Source organism: Drosophila miranda, chromosome 4 (genome assembly GCF_003369915.1).
Source record: "Drosophila miranda strain MSH22 chromosome 4, D.miranda_PacBio2.1, whole genome shotgun sequence".
NCBI classification, from domain to species: Eukaryota; Metazoa; Arthropoda; class Insecta; order Diptera; family Drosophilidae; genus Drosophila; species Drosophila miranda.
In genome coordinates this window covers 31,101,022-31,120,666 of record NC_046677.1, presented here as the reverse complement: position 1 = coordinate 31,120,666, position 19,645 = coordinate 31,101,022, and the positions used below count along the sequence as shown (strand labels likewise).

The window sequence follows — 19,645 nt, the reverse complement described above, 5'->3', positions numbered from 1 at the left end:
TGCTTCATTGTTTACAGTTTATACACCTTTTATTTTAATTGCCCATTCGCTTAAGTGCTGTACTTGATCCCGTTCAGCCCGTACTTAATTTTTTAGAAATGCAAAAATGTAGCGAATTTTTTCCGCTCAATTTAAGTCACGTTTTACATTTTTGCTCAGATCGTTTTGCCGATATAAAAGACTTAACTTGTGCTTTCAGTTTTCGGGCTTTGGCCTGCTCCCCAGTCACGTTTCCCCCATAGACGCCACGTACGCATCACGGGGGTGCAGTCGCAGTCGCAGGCACAGAGCCAATCGCTGTGAATGGTTTATGCTATTTGTTTGCTAATTTATTTATGTTTTTATGTTCATGATCTTAGTCCATTTGTGGAAATAGGTAAATGTTTAAAGGGGGCCTGCTTTGGGAGCTTGCATAAAAACTTTAAATAATTGCCCAGGCCAAGGAGCCCATATAGTATGCGACTGGTTACCCTTTCCCCCAGCATTATGATTTATTTGACTCGAACCGCTCTGCCCCGATTGCATTGCATAAGCCTGACTGTTGACGGAGCTGCCACAACGATGACGTTATGCGAGGCGCGTGCTAAGGCGGCTCTGACGCGGATTCGAGGCGGCTCTGGGGCTCTGACCTAAAAACCTCCTCTACTACGGTAGTTCGACGCTGACAACGCGGCCGAGGCTGCATTTGGCCTAAACAGAAATGCAAAATGCAAAACTGAAAATGCAACAAAATGGAGTCACCAATGAGAAAAGCAGACGATTGCATGCCCTGTAAAAATGGAAGTAGAATCTTTTGGCAGTTCCAGATTGATTCGAGACGTGGGTCTTTCATCAGGGATACATTTTAGATTTAAAATATCTCTTAATCATAGCTTAGTAACCATTTGTTAGGATACATCTTCTCTTTTATTAGACGTAACGAAATCTCCGTCTCCCCCCTACATTTTATTGGGTCTTCAAAACTCTTTCCATAGCAGACAACAGCCGTTGGGATAGGGTATATTCTAAATGCTGCGAGCACTGAGCGTAAACAAGTTGGCCTGACAGTGCAGTTAGACATTAGATGGCTAAGTGATGAGCCTGTTGAGCGCGTTGCTTGCCAGCTTTTGCAAATTACCTGGGATCGGCTGTGGATCCATCCGACTGCGACTGCGACTGCGACTAAGACCTGGCCGAAAAAAGCGCCTCCAGCCGAGTACCGTTGTTTGCCACACCAACCTACATAGCCGCTGCAAAGCGGCAAATGCCACACGACGCACGAGTGCGTGGAATGCCATAGAGGCTCTACAGTTTCCAGGGGGACTACACGGCTATCTCGTACTCCTAATTGAAAAATGCGTAGGTTAATCCGCCAGAGCCACAGCCAGAGCCAAAGAGTGCTTCGACTCGCAGAGAGAGGGTCAAGCTCCGGCCAATGCACGGATGCAGAACTCTTTGCATTTTCCACAACAGATTTTCCCTGGCACTGGCACGCATCTTCGGGACAGGCGTAGCCGGATCGGATCGGACCGGGCCGGGCCGGGCTAGGGCAGCAAAAGAAAAACCTGTTTTCTCTGTTTGTTTGTACATTTTCCTGCCACATTTCCCCTTACCCTTGCCCCCCACCCGTGCATTTGTTGTTTGCGCTCATTTTCGTTACGTACGGAAAGGAAAAGGCATTGAAAGAACCAAACAAGAAGTATCTACGAGCTCGCAGTAGTTGTATCTTTTGGCCATTAGGCAGAGTCCAAGCAAACACATACACAGACACACACACACATACGCATGGAATGCTAGCGGTTATGGAAATTCCTTTGAAGATACTTGCTTGCACGCACACACACACAGATACACAGACAAAGGATGTGAGGAAGCAAGAAGTCAGGCAGAGGCAGAGGCAGAGGTAGAGGCAGAGACAGAGGCATTCAGGCAGGCCGACAGGGAGACAGGGAGAGAAAACAAAGAACAACATCGACCAAGTGTTGTTGCTTTTGGCACTTGGAAGGCAATGAAAATTGGCCGTTTTCCTGCCATAGATACAACACTTGCCCCGTGAGGTATCATCAACCTGATCATCATTATCAACTCCATCCCGATCGTAATGATGTTTGTCTGGTAGCAACTTCAGGCATGACACTGCCGGTTTTCCTTTTTTTAGGGTATCACCACCTTAGGGTCACTTTTCTGTTCAGTTCTGTTGTGTTTCGTTGTGTTGTGTTCTGTGCATGCCAATAGAAATTCGGTTAGAATTTGTATCGTACGAGTATTTCCTTTATTCTGTGGAAAAACGCCTAATCAGCATTTTATTGTTGTAGCTACTGGGGGACGACGGCAGTGAGACTTTCACGGGTTGAGAGTGAGAAAAAGTAGCGTGACTGGAGATGGAAATGCCTACATAATTAGAATATAAATGGCCATTTTGTTGTGGTATCTTGAGCATGCATGCTTATGACTATGTAGATCATGTAATTGCCAGTAGCGATGCATTTCCTTATTAGCGAATCGGTATCAAAAGACTTGGGCAACGAACTTGCCAAATGTGATCAGAGGGAGAGCTTTGATTTGTTGTATTGACGGGGAGGGATTCTCTAGAAGGCATAGGGCCTCGAATTGGATTTGGTGCGGGCTTTGGTAAAGAGAATCAGGGATAGAAGGAAAGAGTATTTACTTCATTCTCTTGCATACAATTTCCCTCAGAGCGGCTTACCTTAATAACTGCATTGGCCGCAGTCATCGTCGCTGTGCGGCTCATAGAACAGTTAGAGAACAAAAGACTTGGGCAACAAACTTGAATAAATTTACAGCCGACTGCACAATAATCATAGAAACACAGAGAGGGAGAGGTAGAGAGAGGGAGACTGAGTGCAGCATTCTTGGCTCTTTACCAATTAATCAAACGGCTAAAGAAACGGTAAACGAAATTATGTAACTAATGCAACAACTACGCCCAGCCTCCGCCCTCCCCTTGAACCAGCAGCAACAAGCCTATCTTCAGCGAAGCGTTTGACGCCACTAAACTGTACAACATTTCCAACACTTGCCTCGAGGGCAGCAGCAGCAGCCCCGGCTTTCGGGGGTTTTTGGGGGATGGGGAATCTAGCAAGAAGATACTTGTAGAAGAAAACTGGTAACTGGTAACTGATATGCATGCGCAGAGCGTGTAAATAATTAGACGAGAACTGGCCCAAAGACAAAGGCCGAACCATGATTAAGAAGTTCTTCATGCAAAGTAGGGCCCCGTGGCCCCGTAGCCCCGCGGCGTTCTGTTGGGCTTTGCCTCGAATATAAGGGAAGATGTAGCAGGTTACCAGAGTACTAGAAAATTTGAGATTACTTATCGCTATGACTGGGCTGGGCTGGGATTACGAGGGTATCCAGCATTCCATCTGCCATTCGAATGCCTTCGAAGTCAAGGCAAGAGCCTTTCATTCCAGGGGCACAAAAACAAAAAGGAATTTAACTGAAGCATAACTTGAGCGGCGGCTAAAGTTAATTTTTATGGTTATAACATTCATTTGGCCGTAATTATGAGCACTGAATGAAGCAGAAGAACTGCCGCAGAACCACAAGAACTAGAAAAGGCGTAGAAAAGCTCATTTTGTAATTAGACAGAGACCAGGGGCTACAAGCAGCTGCGACGATTGTTGCCTCTCTATGGCTCTGTCGCTGGCTCTGGCTCTGGCTCTGTGATGGGCCAATGAACTGCTCTGTCCAACGAACTTGATTTGGTCTACGGGTTCCGGGGTTCCTTGGTCGCTGCCTGTGTGTCTTGTGTCTGAATTCGTATGCAAATGGACCCGCAAGAAAGGTCAACTGTGGCACAGAGAGACTGTCTCGGAAAAGCAGCGGCAACAATTACAAAATATGCGTTAAAAATTCAGAGGCCGCCTGAATCGAACACGACCCGCAACGAGCAAAAAGAAAGAAGGGGAAAAAAAATACTGAAATAATATGGCCACAAATCGTGATAAGCAATGCCGGGGCAGAAACTTATTGGCAAACATTGGCCAACAACAAACACAGCAACAAAAGTACGCCAGAAAGGAAGGTTGGCTTTGAGGACCGAAGATGTAGATACTCTGAAAAACAGTGTAGTAGGAATTCGATAAATATTTGTGTTGGTTTTGTAAAACTATTTGCAATTCGTATTTGAAAATATACAATATTGGCGGTGCCCTGACGAAGGATGCTTCTGAGCCCGTTCTTTCTTATCTGCTTGACAAACGGCTGGTCAAAATCGCAATTGCTTTCTGCAAGGGTATCCCAAAAAAAAAAAACAGGCTTGGCCTCCCCAACAGCAACAGCAACAGCAACAACCACAACAATCAAATGGCCAGGACAGCGACTGCCACAGCGGCAGCATTTTGTGAACCACTCTATTTATCAGATACAGAGGGGGAGTGGAATGGGAATGGGAAGCTGAGCTGCTGGGTTGCTGGGGGGTAGAGTGCTGGTTGGCCGGCCTGGCCAACTAGTTGGCTCAATTGCTATGGCCAGTGTACATATTATTGAGCGATTTTTAGTGCCGCGGCCACGCCGCTCTCTGCGCTCATATTTTTTTTGATGGCGCGCTGAAAGTCAACTCGAAGTCTCCACTACATGTGTGTTAGTAGTAAAAGTTGTTGCATCTCAGCTGGGGCAGAGACTGAGGCAGATACTGGGACTGCGAGTGCGACTGTGGCAGAGATCGAGGAGTGAACGACCATCAAGGTAAGACTGCAGCAAACAATGGCCAAAGCCGCACGTCGTCATCGTCGGCGTCGTGCCCAGCTTCAGCTCCAGCTCCAGCTCCAGGTGAATGTGCGGCTGAACCCATTCCCCAAACCCACTCCCTGATAGGCCCCGCCCGGTCTTGGGGTGTAGCCCCAGTCTGCCCGCAGAATTGTAACGCGTTTTGGTTTTAGTTTTTGTTGCTTTTGTTTCGTATTTGTTGAACCCCGGCACACGGCACTCGCCACTCGGCACTCTTATTGTTTTTGCTTATTTGTTTCTACGTATTAATAACATGTTGGCCGCAATCGCTGCCTGTTTTAAAAATATGCATACCGACAGAGGAAAGATGGAGGATGGACGGAGGATGGACGGAGGATGGACGGTGGATGGAGGGGAGAGGACCCAGGGTCTGGGGTTTTGTTGGGGAATTATGAGAGGATTTCCATACAGAGATCTCAGAGGCACGGCGTGCGTGTAACCGCCCTGACTAGAGACGAGTCTGTCTGTCCGTGTCCACTAATAATAGTAATACACGGCCAATAATAAGTTTTAATCATCATGATAATGGTGTACTTATGGTAAGTTCCTCTCTGCCCAGAACTCATCCCAGCGGTCAGTCTCCGGCCACGTGAAGTGCGCTTTCAGCTGATGTCTCCATAAAAATCGCTCTACCCGATTTTTATACATTTTTGCTTTTAAGCCACAGCCACAGCCAGAGCCAGAGCCACGGCCTCAAAGCTGAAGCTGTTGACGTGGGCGTCATATTTGGACCTGAAGTTGGTTAACCATGTTGCCAGAGAGTTGCATTGGCATCTGCTAGAAAAATCTATAAACTCTCGACCATATTTTTATGGCTATAAGCATCTTGATATTAATAAACAGGAAATTCCCATTAAGATGCCAGAATGTTCGTTTTCTTCCAGGAATCGGTATCGATTAAGATTTTATAGACTTCATTAGGAAATTCCTTTTGCAAATTAAACCGAATTTGAGATGGTATCAGAGTCAAGCCTATGGCTTATCCTCTTTGAACAGCTCTCTTTCAGTTCTTTATAGTTTTGAGCTCTTGTTAGCCTCTTGTCGAGGGTTTTTCTCCTTCTCCTTCACCTTTTTTGACTTTCTAGAAAGTTGTTTGTCTGAGACACTGCTGGAATATATTAAAATCTTCTTTTTCCTTATGAACTTATGAAATTTCCATAAGTTTCCAATTCGCTGTATGAATCACGAATCTTTTGGGTGAATGTCTGTTCTTTTAAATTGAGAGTTTTTAATATGGATTGTATCTTCATATATACCCAGCAATACCTTGGAAATTTAATATTGTGCAATTGAAAATCCCAGAAACTTGCATTCCATTAACTCTAAAATAGCCCTGTGAATCACCGATCTTTGGTTGATTTTTTCTATAAATTTATTAAGCCAAAATGGTAAGCTTTTTATATGGATTATGATAGAACTTATTTGGTGGGACATACATCATTAATTTAATTTCACACTTAACTTTTGACAGCAAACAAGGCAGTAAATTGAATCAATCACATATGGAATCTAAAAGTTTCTTACATCCCAATACAGTATTTTTAAGTGTTAATGAATTTTAAAATAAAAATTAAGACATCTTTATCGTTTAATCTAGAAGTTTCTATCAATTATAAAGAGTAAACAAAAAAATACAATTTTTGCTCAAATCCGCTTTAAATAAGCCATAATAAATATCTTTTACAGTTACAAATCCGCTTTTCAAGTGGGTGGATACAATAAATTCTATATAATGTATATACACCGGTATTGCGACAAATGTTCGCAATTAAAACGGTGCCAATGAAGGCTTTGTTCCGTTCGAAATTGAATATCAAATGTCAGAACAGAGCGTAAACCTGCCAAATGTCAAACTGGTTTTCTTTTTGCCCAAAAAGCCACACATTTGCATGCAAGAAATAAATGAAATCAATGCACGAGTGTACGAGTGTACACAGGCACACATACCACATACACATTCATTTATGGAGTGCGGTGCGGGAGATACGCGAGAGAGATACAGAGACAGACCCCCAAAGTGGTTTGCCTTGGTTAGACATACGTTAGATATATATACATATATCCCCACAGAGTGCACAGAGTTCGCTTGGACACTAGAAACCCGTATAGAAAGACAGCTGATCGGCTGCTGACGCATCTGCTTGGGCAATTATTTAATAAAGCGAACAGGTTAAGAGTGGGTTTTTGTTTGTTTGAAGTTCAAGTGGGTTCTATAACTACATTAATAAGTGACTATTGGTGACCTTAATTACGGCCACATAGCCCTCCTCTGAGACGAAGTTCGAGGCTGGCACAAACAAAAGACGCAAAGGCAACAAACTTGCTGAAATCCGTCTGAAGTTCTCTGTCTAGCACGGAGGCAGCATTAAAGTTTATGACAATTTAATTAGTTTAATCGATGCGATGAGATGAGGAGCCGGTGGTAGCAGTCGGCTACCTGCTTGGATATTTATGGAAAGCATAAAACTTAAGTGTTGCATAAGTTGGGAGCCAACGATGGGGTCGGATAGGATCGGCTGAGACTGGTACTGGCACTGGCACTGGGGGTCTTTAAGCTGCTTTAATAGTTTGCTTTGGCTGGCCGATGATTAATGCTTATTGCCCATTGCCCTTTCAGCATTCCTAGCTATCTCCCATACACTCGCTCACATAACTGTAAATCGTTAAAGTTATTAAACGCAATTACTGTCAATAGTATTGGTTTTTTTTCCTTCTTCGGGCCGTAATGAATTGCACGAATTTCGCTGTTTGAGGCCAAGAACCAGACAAATGCGAAAGTTCAAAGACACCCAAAGAAAGAACGTCAATACAGGCTGTACAGAGGGAGGAGAGAGATGTGTGTTCATTCATTTGCCATTATCAAAATGTATTTATTTTACGCCTTTTCGTTTTGTTTCGATCGAAATCATGGAAAGCTCTTAATAGGATTTTGTATTTTACATATGTTTCGTTGCCGCCCCAGAACATATGTACGTGCCTCGAAAACGTGAATGGGTTCGATCTCGCCCGATGATGTGTGCGGAATAAATTCGGATGATCTCATATCGCATGCGACTCCAGGGCGAAACACTTAAGGTGACATAAAAACGCTTGTGGGAAAACTGGCCAAGATTTGGGCAGAGCAATTAAATGGGAGACCGAAAGATCTTTGCTCTCGAAAAAAGGGAATCGCATCGTAAAATTTATACGGCCTGCGACAAAGTTTTAATGTTAGGGTAGTCCAGACCCATAGTTAAACTCTATGGACATTAACATTTTACTACAAATACAAGTAAGTCGGAGGCATTTTTATGGCCTGGCGATTTTGTTCTAGGCGGGCATTAAAAGTATTTCAATTTCATACAGATATGCTAGATGGAAGTCTGATAATGCTCGAAAAGTAAGCTGTTCCAACGACTTTCTTTATTGCTTACAAAATTGTCTTAAATACATAAATTAATTGCATTTTGGGTCTGGGCACTTGGCCAAATGGTTGCATCACTTGTGGGTTTTTTACACCACCAAGCCCATTTCACAAATTCGTGAAATACTTGCGACAGACAGTCTTTGGCTTGGACTTCCTTTGAGTAATTTTTACAAGCGACGAGTTACCAAAAATAGTCAATTAGCAAGTGATTCAGTTCGGTTCGGGTTTATTTTGATTATTTATTGACAGCCGGCTGTTATGTGCTCAAGAAAACAGAAAACTCGAAAGGAGAGAGAAAGAAGCTGAAGCAAAAATACAGGCAGTTTCGTAAAGAGCCCAGCCCAGTCCCAGTTGAGTGCAGTGCAAGCCGGGTCCGGACCGGGCCGGGCCATAAATTCCAGCAGCTTTCACTTGACTTGTCGCCATGTAAAGCGACACGTATTATTTTTTGTGATGTTTTTTCTTCGCTCTTAAGTATTTATTTATTTATTTAGTTATACTCGTATTTGCGGTGAGGCAGTAAGTGCATCGTGTATTTTCGTGCTGTAAGCTGGGGTAAAGGCAAACCAGCTGATTTGCCACACTTTGGATTTGAGCACGTCAAGTTCGTGCCTTAAGTCTTTCGATTCGTTTCGCTTGCCTGGTGGCCCGTTGCCACGGATCTGTATGTCTACGGCCCCGCAGTCACTGCTGGCCCGTTGCCTCACATCTGGATACCAAAACCCAACGGTTGGTGGCTGCTGCTGCTGCTGGGGCGTATGGTAATAATCATTTTGCACGGGGCACACCGCTCCTCTGTAGCACTGTTGGCGGCATGCAACTTTGTAGGTAAATTGCGCTTAATGATTGTGTTCAACGGACTCTACAATACATATGAGATTAAATATATGTATATACATATATGTATATATACACGCAATATATAGGATGGAGGTGTTGGAAGTGATGTCTCCTTCTGTCTTTCTTGGGAGGAGGCGAAGGCGAAACCCATCAGGAGTATGGGTTTAATTCAATTAGTTGGCCCACCGCAGCAATTTATTTTTATAAATAATAAAATTACTTAATATTAGGTCGAACCTGCGTTCTGCTGCCGCTGCCGCTGCTTCTGCTGCTGTGTCGTGCCCAGCCCCGATTAATATTGAGTGGTTTTTATTTATACTTATTTTCTTACTGATTTAAATTCAAGGCTGTGGCCGTTCAGGCATTACGGCAAACATTTGCTTGCAATTCTCTGCGACGCTGTTTTGCGAATTACTCTTTTGAAAAGATCTGCCAAAAAACAACTAGAAAGAAACGTGTCCGCATAGTTGAAAGACCGAATAACTCTCTGCGAAATTAAAAGAAAACCAACAACAGATTTGAATGCTGTCAAATCGAGTTTGGCAAATATCAACACGCCTTGAAAATATTTAAATATTAAACAAAAGCCCAGGCATAAAGGAAATAAATTCAAAAAAATATATACATATACATATGTATGTATTTGCAATAGGGAAACAAACTTGACCCAGGGATTATTATTCCCCCACTCAACATTAAAAATAATTGTCTAGACGAAAGATGGATAATTAATATTAGTGGAAAAACAAAAATCAAACAACTACAAATTTATTTCTCATTTGCCGCCCTCAAGTATTTTGCAGTAACTGTTCGACCTTCGAGGGGCGGCAGACATTACCGTCGCACATCAATGAACAGCAAAAGCTATACATAGTGTGTACATATATGTACATTGGTATATATCCGAGAAACATTTGAAACTGTCTAGCAATTGATTGACTTTGGCTCTGCTGATGAGCAGATAAAAAACACTTGAATATATCTTGATTGAATTTAAACGCTTCACTAATTATACATAAATGTGTTTACTAATCAATGAGATCAGATTCTGTATGTGATTGCTTGAGTGGAATGAAAGAAGTGACTACCTCTTCTAGTAAACGAAAAATCCCTTTACACTACTTAATTCTCAAAGAACTCTCATACCAATCAGCCTCAAAGTAGCCGACACTAATAACCAATAATTATTGTGGCCTAATACTTTTGCAAGACCATACAAAATGAATCTATTAACTACCAATTGAGGCATAGAATTTGTAGGCAAAGAAAAAGGCTTAAATGTAAAACAATTTCTGTACTCCTTATGTTTAAAGAATGTTCATAATAATCAGCTATATCATAGGCGCCTATCTATTACCTATTGTGTCAAAGTGTTTACCAAACTCGTTTTCTAGAAACCACAGTAAAAAAATAGCACAAAAAACATAGCCACAAAAACTCATAAAAAATAAATTAAGTGAAATGAAAAGCAATAAATAAATTGCCAATCAAAGTACATTTGAAGCTTGTTTTGTGGTTTTCGGTTAATGATTTGGCCAAATTTTACATTCAATTAGTGGGGGATTACTTACCAATAATTTGTTGTTACTCATTTCTCCGCAAAACAAAATTTGTTGCCCGGTTTGAGATGGAGATTTTCTGGTTTTCTTTATAATTCTTTCTGTTTAGTTATTTTTTTCTCACTGCACTGTAATTGATTATATTTGTGGTGCTTCAGAGACTCACTTCACTTGGTAAAACACACACTTAAATCACAAGTAGGAGTATTCTACGTGTATATGGGTTTCTTCTCTCTCTGGCTTAGAGATCTGCAAAGGATGGATGGATGGTCAGTGGTGGGATGGGAGTTGAGTGGGACGAGATGCGAGTTATGCAACGCCAACGCATTCAAAAATCAATTGCTCTCAATTGGAGTGGCCATAAATAAGCAACGGAGAGAACATATATCATCCAGATACAAAAGCAGCTGAGATGCAGACACTCGTACAAATTGCAATGGCCCATTGCCGATCATTTGTTGTGTTGGCGTTTAATTTGCCAATTGTGATGAGTTATAGCGAAGAAGGTCCCGAACTGCACTGCACTGCACCGACCCGACTTGACTCTGTTTGTATAGACAATTCGATTCAGCAACATGAACTACATCCAGCAGAAATCTCAGCAGCAGCTTCATTAAGCGCTAAATTTAGACAGCCCCAGAGTCCATAGAGCCCTCGAACCGGATATGGCTTAATGCAGAGAGGACCGATATCCAAGACCCTAGATCTGGCAGCATCAGCAGCAGCAGTGTTCAACCAGCGTTCAAGCAGCGTTCAACTTTGTTTAAACACAATTATTTGCTGGGGCCAGGCCCAGAGCTGGGAGTCGTCTCCCTGGCTGCTGTTCACTTACACATAAATTTGCATGTGCAACAAATTTGCTGCAGCTTCGTTTTGGCTGTTGCTGCCACCGCTGCTGCTGCTGCTGTTGTTGCTGCTGGTGATGCTGCCGTTGCCGTTGATGTTGTAATTTAGTTAATTTTGCCTATTCCAAGGTGGCAGGGAACCCAAAGAACAACCCATGTCAGAGGCCCAGTCCCGCAGACCGCCAGTCCCCAGACAGACACAGACTCAAACCTGGGCTCGTGCCCCGTCTTGCTGGCTTGCGTTTTTGTTCTCGTTTCTTTGGGCCTTTATAGAGTTGTTGGCTTTTGATTGCGTTGGCGTTGTCCCTGGATATTGTTCGTTTTGCATGTTCTCTTGCTGTTGCACTTTTTGTTTTATTGCCGACAATTTGGCTAATTGTATATAGGTAGCGACAAAATGTTGTCGTTCACGATTGTGTTGCATTTATTTATTGCATTATACCATTTGAAAATTGGAAAGCCACTGAATTGTGCGTTTTGATAAATATTTTATATGCAATTTATTGTCATTTTATGCTACGTTTTTTTCTTGTTTTAATAAATACTGCAACAAATAATTTATAGAACATTTTTAATCCGAAATTAACCAATTTTAGACTGAAATATTATTTTAACCATGCCACTTCTTTTTATTTTGATATTAAATTTCACTCTTAAGGATGGTTTATTGTTAAAAATGATTCAGTAACAAACTGTTCATTTGGAAGCAAATTTTTTTTTTAATTGTAAGTTTTTAAATCTGTTTTTAATTTGTCATTTGTTATGTTATCCTCTTAAATAGTTCCAAAATTTTCTTTTATTTAAAAAATTCACTTTTTTACACACAAGTTGAAAATGTTGTGAAAAATTGAAATCCAAAATTGTTGTGTCGAAATTTTAGAACAATTCCTTTAAGTCCGGAAATATAATATTTGTATTACAGTCATTTAAAAAAGTCATAATTTTTTTAATGTGTTTCATATAAGTTATTGTTGTCTTTAATTAATGTTTTAGAGGCTGTGAATTGCGTTTCAATATTTTTCATTCACACTTCAAGTTTGCAAGTTGCCAGCTCCCGACAATCTTTATTTCGAATTTCGTATAATATTTGCAATTAAAATTAATGATTGTAATTAAAAAAAAGTGAAGTAAAGCGCGCACACAAGAAATCAATTTGAGACGAGTCGCGATTTTCTTTGAAATTTTTCTTTTTATTCGCAACGATGCGCGCAGACGACTTGGCTGGTTATTAGGCACGACTCGGAATGCGGCAAGTTGTCCAGGCACTGCCCCAACAAACCCCCAAAGTGGCAGCCAGCACGTAAGCCAACCAAATGACGTAAGCCCGACCCGAGCCGATTCGTCGGTCAACGAACGAACGAGAACAACGTAAGGCGATCGGTGGCGAGACGGCTAGAGGTACGAGGGACCTTCGAAACTTACAGATCCACAAAAGACCACTTCACACGTTGAAGTTCGCAGCAAGACTGAGGTCGCGCGCGTCTCAGAGCAGAGATTATAAGCCACAAGACAAGTCTTGGCCAAAGCCAAAGCCCGATCCCAAAACCGGCAAAAGAAACCCAACCTCACCACACTTGAACTTGACCAAATGCACAAATTGCAGAGGCGGCCTCAGCAGCACGTGAGCATCTCGTAAGAGAATGAGCCCCCATACTGAGAGCCCCACAGAGTGAGGCTTTCGTAGAGAGAGAGCGACAGATTTCATGGAAGGAGAGCGCACGGCCTCTCGCAAGTAAACAAACCGTTTCCAGTGTCAGAAGCTGACGGCTGGAAGTATACTCTCCGCGAACAAGTTTGCTCTTGTCGAATCACGTGGCCGGCTTCGGTTTGTTTTGGTTTTACGGGCCCTGACGTCATTGTTTTGACAATTCCAATTGGCAACAGAAAGCGGGAGAGCAAGAGAGCGAGAACGCAACCATATTGTCCTCTCTCGTGGTGAGTTGGCCATGCTCTCTCTTGGCCAAATCGAATGACTTAGACAGCGAACTTGACTCGTGTGCGCTGACGCAACAAAAGACAAAAAGAAGGCAAACAAAATTGAAGAAAAATGCGAAAAAAATATCATGAAATTTACGAGAAAAAAAAACATATTGAATTTCATTTTAAGCCGCTGGGCGTGCAAAACTCTGTTCTTACGCTAAGCCGCACATTTGTCTGGCTTTGAAATCAGCTTAAAATCAACGCCTACGTGGGTGTCCCGTCATCTCTTGGCGACGCCGCAAGAGACGCCGACATCTCTATGGAACCCCAACATAAATAACCATCTGCTTATTGATCGTGTTAGAGTTTTGTTATTCGATTTCGCTTCGTGGTACAGACAATCGATGGAGTGACATCACACCTGATGGCTCATTCGAAAATTGCATTAGACGTTGCAGAATTTGATTGACAGAAACTGCAGTGTTTCAAGTTCTTGCGGTTCTCGACGCATGACTCAAGCTGGTTTTTAACTTATGGAAAAGTTTTAATGACTCTGCTCTCTACTACTCGGATGCAAATATGAATTGTTTGGAAATTTATATTTGTCATTAAGTGATTAATTTGAAGTATTATTTTTAGACGATGTAATGTTGCTGTCGCTGAAGATGCTAGTGTGATTCAAAGAGGCAGAGATACGTGCTCCACAGGTACCTATGATTTTCAGTTATACGTGGATTTGATTAAAAATTATTTATAGAAATTTTGACTTACCATTACCTAGAAATAATCACTGATGAGAATCCAATTCTGACAAGAAATAAGACCACCAATCATCATTTGGTCAAAGAACGTATGATGATAATCACCCAAACAATCGGAAACGTCAATTTTTAAAAGAACAGGACGGGTCTGCCTAAAAAGCTCTGGCTACTGATTGCCCAATCTACGAGTGCGAGTACTGCCAGAACCGAAGCCATCTTCCCTTCCGTATGCTCGTACACTTAGTGTGTGGATCTTTTAGCAACTCGCATGTGAAGTCTGTGGCGGCTGATGGATCGCCTGGGCGTTCGGACAAGGTGTTCATCATAGTCAGAGCTTGGCAAATCGTGCCTCTGTTGACCTGGTTGCATAACCGCCAGACCATTTCCTACACCTCCATCTCGGTCTCCATGTAGCCGCGTAGGTTGTGGCAATTAGTCAAATGCATTCGCAAACAAAAAACCACAAACAGAAGCCACAAAGGCCCAGCACTTGACTCTCATTTGCGCCTGCTGAGTGGCTTTGTCTAATTGAATTAGCGCTATTTGGAAATACATATTTCCCAAGCGGTTTTTATGCGCATTTAATTATGGATTTGGCATTGAAAATGAGCAGAGGATCCAGCAAATGTTCTTAAGGTTCGTGGCCCTAAAAACTGGATCTACACCTCGAAGCTGGAGTCTGGGAGCTCTTTACGGCTTTAGCACTATTTTTATTAGCACGGACAACAGACAATGTAACTAATTTCCTTGGAGGATGGGGGAATTATATTTTATGGCCAGGAACGGAGGTACTCCTCTCTCTGTCCAGGATGATATGATGGTGGTGCGCGGTGCGTTGACAAGCGACTGGCGGTGTGAAGTGGCTGTGTAGGAAGGTGAAGAGGCCTTGGCCAGAAAATGTCAGTTTCAATTTGAATGCTCAACTTAATCCGCGCGTTATTCAGATCCAGCCATCAGACGAAGAGCCATCTGTACGCTGTGTTCCCATGCCACAAGAGTTGATGCCCCGGCTAGGCAATTTGCGCGGCGGCTCGGCATCAAAAGCAGACTCTGCCATGTCCGAGTCAAGTGCCAGAGTCTCAGCCATAGTATGGGTATATTCAAAATTAATTTCAACCAGAGCTAAACATTTTTTTAATTATGGGTTCGCAGTTACATTGAGATCCCCATGCCAGGGGTTTCTAGACCCAGACTCAGACCCAGATCTGCGGAGGTCTCTGGCTGTGTGATCTCTGTGGTCTAGGAAGGGTGCTGATGCTGTGCTGGTACTGGTTCTGTGGCTGTGGCGACTCACGCACAACTGTTCCAAAGGATCCATTTGGGCTGCTTAATTGAATTCCAGGTAAGATCCCGTACCGGCTCAGAGCAGAGCCCAACAGTGTGGTCCTGTAGCATTGAAAATGGCAAATTGATTTGTTTTACAGCGGCGTGGATAACGTGTTTGTTTTTACAGTTAAAATTGAAAAATGAAACTGTTGCATGTTCGGTGCCAATTAAAGATGAATCGTCCATGTCCTCATAGCCTCCTGCCCCCGAAAAGGTAGCAACATAAGTAGCTTTAATGAAGGGTTTGGCCAGGGCTAATCTGCCGCAAGAGTTTTTCTTTCGACCAGGATTGCTGCTCTGGCCTAAACAAAGAGACAGACAGCTTGATGATGGTCGAATCACAACAGTACAGAACAGGGTACAGTTGTGTTCAGTCAGTCAGTCAGACAGTCAAGTGAATAGCCTGTCATCTGTCGACTGTGTAGTCTAACGGAAGCTCAACGAAATGATTGATTGAACACCCACCAGAGACAGCCAATTAAGCCATTGACACACTTTTTCGCTCTCTCCGCGAAACGGACAGATCAATCCGAGTGCAGTCAACCAATTAAGATGGCTCCAGCACCAGGTATCCAGAGTCGTTCACACATAACAACAAATTCATGACCGAATATTAGAAGAAATAACCCATAGATCTGCTGATCCTCATTCTTGGCTGAAGAAACCAGTTGCTGATCGCTGCTCATCGGTCATTTGACTGCTCAAGTGTCGTCTTAGTTTTGGACGACTGCCAACGAGGGGCAAGTGAATTTCCAGCCACAGCGATCCGAAAGCCATTAAAAATTATACTAGAGGAGAGGTGTCTCACACACATGAACAGGCAGTAGGCAGTGGGCAACGGCTCTGGGGACTGGGTGGAGCTGATGGAGCCGCTCCCAACTCCCGATCCTGATTAGCGCCAGGCAGACGACTCAGAGACGCCAGAGATGACAGCCTTGTGGTCGGAGTTCCTGCACGTGTGCCCTGGTCTGGCATTTGAATGCTAAGTGATTGGTTAATTTCCAGTTGATGGCCCTGCACTGGGTCCTTCTATTTGAAAGCCTTAAAAGGTTCCTCCAAAGTAGGTACAAAAAATGCCATTTGATGGGATATGGCTTCGATTAGAGATGGCACATTCTTGGAAGAACGTATCCGTTTAATAGCTTTTCACAGGGCTAAATAATCGTATTCTTTACTCAACGTAGGAGACAGCTCTACATCAAATATATCCAGCATTAAAATCCACTATATATGATCGGAAACTATCATAATTACTCACTACGAATTCCAATCGAAAGTCCTTCGTAAGTTATGTTCCAACTCTTAGCAAACCCAGTCTTGCAGGCGTCTCCTGTCGAAAGCAAAACCAATTTCTATTAACATAAATACCTTAACCTTTACTTGGAACGTGCAAACATATGAAGAACCCTCTGCAAATGGCATTCAGTGACAAATTAGCAACTCCACTCGCCGGCTGTCAGCACTAGAGATCCTAATGAGCCACCAAAGGCCACCGAAGGGCCCTTAAAACGGCAGCCATTTGTAAATGCTAATTAGAAAAGCAAGTTGCGGTGGCAGTGGCAGTTGCTATTGGAGTTGGAGTTTCTTGCCTCCAGTGGCAGTCATAAATTGTTTAGGATCTGCCTGCGTATGGACCAGACCAAGACTCAGAGCTAGAGCCAGAGCCAGAGCCAGACGTAGGGCCTGTCCCCAGCCAGCAAATCACATAGGCAAATGAACTGTCAACTGGAATGTTTGTGCCTCTCCTTGTAGCATGATATACGACAGGGGCTGTGTGTGTGAGCCAAATAACACACGCAAATAATAAATCAGCGGATGCAGATGCAGCTCCTTGAGTGGCCCGGGCTAGCCGGCGGCTCCTGAAGAGCGAAACAGCTCCAGCGCGGCAGTTAGAAAATATTTTTGCTGTCAATTTCTTTGCTGAGAGGCGCGAATCTTGTGGAGCCCCCATTTCTGCCCCTGTGTTAACTCATTTGCCACGCCCACACATTTATTAGAGTCTAAGACCGAGTCGCGGTTTTATGGTGCGGTAGCGCTGGGTGCTAAAATCTCTGAGGCAGAAACCATTTCTAATGAGCTCCGTTTGTTTGTTTGATTAGCGTCGAGTGCCAATGTCAATGAACATTGATCCGGGTCTTGGAGAGAGAGAGAGACACTTGGACTTACCCCAAGAATAGCCATCTAAAACTCTGTCTCTGACTCTGTTTCTGGTCGGGGCTGACTATGTCTTTGTCTGCGATCCAGACCCAGACACAGACCAGGCCTGTTCCCGTGGCAATTCAACGCAAATTGCAAAAATATGCCGAAGAAACAAAAGCAGAAAACTCATCCACAAAACAATCATAACACTGACCTCAATTTCCTGCCAGCCGCAATCACATTTCCTAGCCAGTTCTCTGGGTTCTGTAATTCTAATCAGATGCACAGAACGAGCAGCTCCGCAATTATGATGGACGGTCTATGCGATGGCACAGTGGGACACAGGGCTTCACAAATGTTTAAGAAAATTCTATACGTACGATCTCGAAGTATTTGTGCGATTCTTGGGAATACAAATAAAATACCACTAATAAATAAATATAAATAAATATCCTAAATGCAAAGCTGTATGCCACAAATGTCTACTACAAAAGTATGCTGTTTGATCCGAATATTTATCATATTTATATCAACGACCTCAAATGGTTACTATCTTTCACTCTTGCCAGCTATTTTCACATCAAATTGATTATGTTTCTTCTGTTGTTTCCATTTTCTAGTGTGTTTTCCAACTACTGTGCCCATGGCCAGGCCAATCGTAGAACATGAAAAATCAATAAAACTACCAAGAAATTTCTTTTGGCCAGAGGTAGCGGCGTGTACGTGGAATGGCATTTCTATTTTGGACGATGATTTGCTTTTGATGATGCGCACGAACAGGAACGGAACCGACCAGAAGAAAGAAGAGAACTGAACCAGTGACCAGGGGAGCAGTGGGAACAGGGGGGAGAGCAGAGATCTCGACAGGTATAGTCGAAAAGTAGCACAGCAATTGGCACAGAAATGAAAATAATTTGCATTTAACGGCATTCTCCCGCGTGGGCCGCATGTGGAGGAAGGTTTCTGCCCCAATCCCAATCCGAGGCCGAAAGATCCGCAGATCTGAGAGGGTTGGCCGACCCGGGCATTAGGCACTAATGTCGGTCCAAGTTCAAATCATTAGGCGCATACTCGTAGTTTTCTCCTGTGTGTCTGTTGCGGCTGCGGCTGCGGCTGTGGCAGCGGCGGAACCAAAATCGAGGTTCGGTCTCCGCACCGGTCCCCGTCCTGCTCCCAGTCTGGGGCAATTTGCAGAGTGCGCTGTCACGATTAATAACGCTGTCATAATAACACTTTTCTGTGATTGATTTAAGACAATTACAGAAAAGAGGAACACAGCGCTCACGTTTGATGATGAGCAATGGGCCGAGATGGCCGCGATGGGCTGAAGGGTTGTGGAATAGAGTGTTCGCCGGTCCTGAGTGATTGGCGCTGGCCGCAGCGCTTAAGAAAGAGATTATCAAGTTGCCAAATGGGCACGTCCGTCGTTGCGAAGGGGCCAAGGGATTGCGGCCAGGACTGGGAATAGTAATGGGGAAAGGGAATGAGAATGAGAATGGTTGAGCGGATGAGCCGAAGCTGACTGCCTGCGAAAAGTGTTGAACCAAGCAGACATGCTAAATTAAGCTGAAGAAGATGGCTATCAACACCACCAACACCACCAACACCACCATCACCGCCAGCAAGTGGAGAGCGGAGTGGAGTGGAGTAGTCCATGGCGGCAGCATTGGCTTGGTGGTGGCTTCTCTGGCCAAATCGCTTGATGTTGATGGCTTGCAACAAGTAATTGGCAGCATCCACATGTTGCCCACAACAACCACAGGAATAATCTGCAACCACAGCCACAGCCAGGCAACATCCTCATCATCAACTGCATCGCTGTTCGTCCAAGCGTCGCTTGTGTCAAAAGGTTTAATTTTTTTCCGATTTTTTTCCTTAGTCCGAGACCCCTCCCGCATGTAATAACATTTCATGCTGCGCTCTCTGGTCCTCAACTTGAACCCCTTACATGGCTGACTGAGCTGCTGCTCACAAAACCTCAGTCCAGACCAGATCCCAGACCATTCGACCAGACCCTGGTCAGGGCGTCAATGTCAGCGCTTCGATTTCGTTTTGGACTCCCTCAGTCCCCTGACACTGTGCCTCTGTTATGGTTATTGTTGTTTCTGCTGCCGGTTG

At 43.6% G+C, this 19,645-nt stretch overlaps 1 protein-coding gene across 3 annotated transcripts in view; it reads right to left on the bottom strand.

Moving 5' to 3' along the window:
- LOC108161947 overlaps positions 1-12,841 on the bottom strand; it is a 134,999-nt gene extending 122,158 nt beyond the window's left edge. For 2 of the 3 annotated variants that reach the window (XM_033393996.1, XM_033393994.1), the window contains exons 1-2: positions 12,804-12,841; positions 10,549-10,785 (exon numbers count right to left, since the gene is read on the bottom strand). The gene's annotated coding sequence lies outside the window, so the exon portion shown is untranslated. Of the gene's footprint in view, positions 1-10,548; positions 10,786-12,521; positions 12,618-12,803 lie in introns of those variants that run through there. The other variant, XM_033393995.1, reaches the window with a different exon arrangement.
- Between the last annotated feature and the right edge of the window lie 6,804 nt (positions 12,842-19,645).